Source organism: Cottoperca gobio, chromosome 17, assembly GCF_900634415.1.
Source record: "Cottoperca gobio chromosome 17, fCotGob3.1, whole genome shotgun sequence".
Lineage (NCBI taxonomy): Eukaryota > Metazoa > Chordata > Actinopteri > Perciformes > Bovichtidae > Cottoperca > Cottoperca gobio.
In genome coordinates this window covers 8718584-8723540 of record NC_041371.1, presented here as the reverse complement: position 1 = coordinate 8723540, position 4957 = coordinate 8718584, and positions in this window count along the sequence as shown.

The following is a 4957-nucleotide window of genomic DNA, read 5'->3' as shown; positions in this document are numbered from 1 at the left end:
GTTTCCACATGTTCACGGGGACAATGTAAGCATCCTGATAAACAAACACCTAGAGTTACAGTAGATTACTTACTAATATATGTCCAATAGCTGTACAGTTGAAAAGATAAAGATGAATAAATTAATGCATCCATTACATATCATCAATATTAAAGCAGAATATTGGAATGAAACTTACTGATTGACTCCCGACAATGCAATAAGTGAATTCAGTATTTCTAAATGATCATGACTGTTACTGAAGGCTTCATGGAGCATCAATTATGTAAGTTAGGAGGTTCGTAAGCTATAAAGTATGCGACAAATATGCACAAAAAGGCACAATTTCAGGGAAATATCGTTTCAATATCAAGTCTCTTGAATAAAGGCATCAAAATAGGCAAGATTAGACCAATTCGGAAATTATGGGAAGTGTTACCATCAGCTGAAAGATTAGTTATTTATTCAGTAGAGCAGCCAAAATGGTGGCACTGCGGGAAAGGTTGTAGGATTAAAAAAAAGCTTTCTTTATGTTGGGAACATGGGAATAGGAGATAAATTAATTTGAAAACGGAAAGACAAGCTTGACGGTGGCACTACAGGAACACTCAAAGTTGATAATCTGCCTCTGCTCAGTGACTGGCAGAGAGCCAAAACAACCGTTGGGATTTAGACACCCTCTTCATCTTCATCTCAAACATTACAACAGTATGCAGCAGAAATGACTGCGAGGAGTGATGCACCAGAAACAGTAATGAAGATACAATTATATATAATTTGTCTCAATACCAAAAACATGTTCCAGTCGATAGAAACCAACCATACATGACACATCTCTAAATGCACAATGACAGTATGTGCATTAATTCAATATGGCACATTGTCACATATGTGTATCTTGTGTATATAGTGTAACAGAATCATGGCAGATTTCTTGAATATTTTACATAATTCTGCAGTTTTCTCCCATTTGATAGATGTTTATTACAGCCATGTGTTAAGTGCGATTCACAGTATCTGGGAATGTGTTCGCAGATGTTACTTGTTTTTCATTTCAGGGTAAATTTGACATTATTTTAACATTCAACCAACTTTTAAATTGCGAGCTGTAGATACACACACTCAGTGTTTTGATTGTCAACATAAAACCTCAGATCACAACTCTGTTACTATTTTATCTGGAAACACAAACCTATTAATTTTCTCCCTCACTTCAGAGTCGCCCTATAAAGCCTCTCTCTGTTAGCTGATTCCTCAGTGAGGATGAGATTTTCTTTAGGTAAATGGTCATATAAAGTGAGACTTTCCTTTCCAGATCACACTTCATCACATGGATGATAAATAATATACAGATAATATTGACTCTGGTCACTGTAAAGCGCCTCTATTATGGAAATACAGTGGAATGTTTGTTTCATGTACTTGTTTTGGTCATTTGCCATTCTTTACACCATAGGCTAACATTCACTTCCTTGTTGTTGGCATATATTCAAAATTTGATCCCGAGGGCTTTTGGACTTTCCTGTATTTTATTTCTCTCCACAAAAATAGGGGGGTCTAGAAAATTATATCTCCGCTGAATCTTGTTTTTAATGGCCCGTCCACTATCTGGAAAAAACATGAATATGTTACTTTTGACATATTGCACCGCATGAATGTTTTAGCGGATGAGGTTCCTGGATATTATAAACTCTATGAGTCAGTGCCACTCCTCTTCAACTGTGCAATTTGCATTTGATGATAAAACCCACAAACCACAAGACTGGTTGTCCTTTGGAAATGCTTGCAGACCACATTCTGACTTAAAGCAGCATTTAGTTCCTAATTATACCCTGCTCTGGTCGTAAGGCTGAAGAACAGCACTTTTGTCCTTGATGGAAACATTGTGTGTGCTCTGAAAGGCAGCATACATCTCGTGGAGCCCAGATAGCTGCGATCGTGCTGTTCTCTCAAATTAATAAGGACTGGGTTTTTTCGCATTACATAAGTGATTTAATACACAAAGTATGAGCTATTCCTCCAATAAAGCAATTTTCATCAAAAGCTTAAAAACTACTGCTTATGCAACAGTCAAATGCACTTAATGGATGTCGCAAATTATCAACTAATAATACTGGTAGCAGACTGCTGGCAAGAAAATGGGTTACAATACATTTAAATTTGGTCATTTATATATATATATATAAATAGATTATAAGGATCATAGGTTAAAAATATATATTTTAAAGTGGATTTATAATCCATGAGAGCTTTTTTTCCCTCAGTTTCTGTACACATGCTGTAGCATTAATGGCAAATGATACCCTCTCAGTCACAGCTTGGCAACCTCCAGAGTAATCCTCTAAATCACATCAGCTAAGGACAAAAACATGAGACGATGTCAGTGTTCATATAAGCATGAAAAAAAAGCATCATTCATGTATGTTGAACATTGAGTCAAACAAAAAACTAGTCCATTACATTTTGCCTCCTCAGAAACAATACGTTTACACATTATATGTGGAGAAAGTAGATTTTCCGTTTGATAGTAAAAAGCTGCAATAACGAATGTGTGAGTTAATATCATTACATACCTGTAAAGTCGCCTTTACCTACAGTACTTGCAAAATAGGTGAAGTCGCAGAAAGTAGGTCTCTACAATATTTATGAGGATTGACAGCAGGTACTTTCTAATGGACTCATCCATTTTTAAATGACACTTTCACCAAAATACACACTGATAAAAGAAAAACACTGGATGAGCCTTAAAATGTCTGAAAGCATCCCAAAGGTCTGTTTTTTTTGTTTTTTTTACACAAAAGTTTTCATGAATGAATAATGACAGGGGAGTGACAGCGAGGCCAGGTGGACTCAGTGGTTCAGGTGGTGTATCCAGCGTGCAAAGGTTTGTTTCTGCTCTTTCACATCAACATCTCTGTGGCTGCCACAAATGTTTCTCTGCAAATATGATTGTGATTAAGTGTCAGCGTATTACCTCCGCTAAGAGGGTTGTGTTTTCGGTTTGGTGTGTTCGTCTACAACATTCAATACAAGCGATGTTCTATATTCTACAAGTGTTGTAGCTTTGACCACTTCAGACGTTCACGCTTCTCCATGCACTTTGGAAGAAGGAGTGGGGGGCCAGAAACCCCCACTCTGCTTCTACTGTTTGTCTGTTTTTTAGCAGGATGACGGAACAATTACCGGCCTGATTTTCATGAAACTTGGTGGAAGTGTGGAGCGTGGGCCAATGGAAAACCTAGTACATGTTGGAGCGGATCCCAATTACGGGGCAGATACACGCATTATTTTTCTCTCTGTGTCTGTGCTTACAGAACACCCTTCTTTGTATTACAGGAATGTTTTGTTTTTGTTTTTTTGGTCACTTAGTGTAATCCTTAGTGTAATGGTTCTATGGCAGCAGTTCACATAACAGTCAGTTGAAATGGAAACACAATTAATTGTGCATACTCCATAAAGTTTAAAGTTCTCACAACCTGGTGAAACTTTAAATAGTAGTTACTAAAAAAACTAAAAAAAATAGCACCGCTATAAAAAATAGGGACGTACAATTAACTATATGTACGGTGAGACATAAGATCATTTGTTATAGTGTTATTATTGAGGCAGCCCTCTCTTTAATGTCTCTGGTTGTATAAGGCCATTGTTGCCAGTGTTGCAATCAAAATAAACAGGATTCATTAATGGTAATGTTGGATTTACAGAATTGTCTCTTCAATTTAAAGAGCCAACTTCATTATTCATGTATTTTATTCACTGAATTAGAACCAAACACAACCACCTGTCCCATTAGATCTGTTTGACTCCCCGACGAGGGCTTGATGCCAAAACGCGTTTCTTTGACAAAGATTGCAGATCGCAGAGTTTGTTTTTGGGTCTAACTGAGGTCATTGCAATAAATAAATAAATACATTTGGTTGTTTAAAGGGGGATGTGGCATGTGCATGAATCATTATCAAACAAACCCATTTTGAGTCACAGAAGTGCTCTTACCTAAAATAAAATTGATAACCACTTGGTTATTTTATGTGTACAGTATTGTCCAATACTATGAATAATATAAAAATGTACAATTTCACAATTCTTATAAATATTGTGATGCTATAAAAATTAGATATATATTCCCAAAATATTGTATCCATGTTGCTCATCCCTACTATTTAGAGTTGAAACTTTAACCTTTATTGACAGCAATTATTTTGATAATCAATTATGCCGGAACATGTGCTGCTTTCCTTCGTCTCATGTGATAATAAACTGAAGATGTTTCAGTTTTTGTGGTCAGACCAAACCAGACATTTAAAGATGTTCCCTTGGGCTTTAAGAAATTGTAACAGGCCTTTTTCAAAATGTTGACATTTTATGCATAATATGATTAATTGAGAAAACAATCGGCAGATTCATCACTCATAGTTGTTAGTTGCAGCCATAAAAATATAGAGCCCGTCATTCTGATTGATCTTGTTTTTTCCAGCCAGATGCTTTAAATGATTAATGATGAAAAGTGATTTTGACAACATAATAGCAAAACTAAAGTCAATGAACGATAAAACTATGTGGAAATGCTTGTCCTAGAATCAACACATATACACATAAAAAAGCGGTTACGCAGTGGGAGCTCGTGTGCAAAGGATGTGACAATTTTGACCGGTAAGATTGAGCACAATGAAGCAAATTTTGACGCCAGAAGCCAATGAGAAACTTCTCATTCTGACCTTAGAAACCGGTAGATACAGTATGTTGTGTGCCATTACCAGCAAGAGCGAAGCACAACGCAGCAATCAGTGCTGTGGACATAGTTTAACATTTGCGTGAAGGAAGGAAAGAAAAGAAAAGGTGACACATGAAGAGACAATCAACGTCTTTTCCACTGCGAACCAAAGGGGCACGTAGCAGCTCGCTAAGGAGACAAGGACACCGACAAGAAAACCTAATTGGGACTGCTTTCCCAATGAAGCCTCCAAATTGTAGACAAATT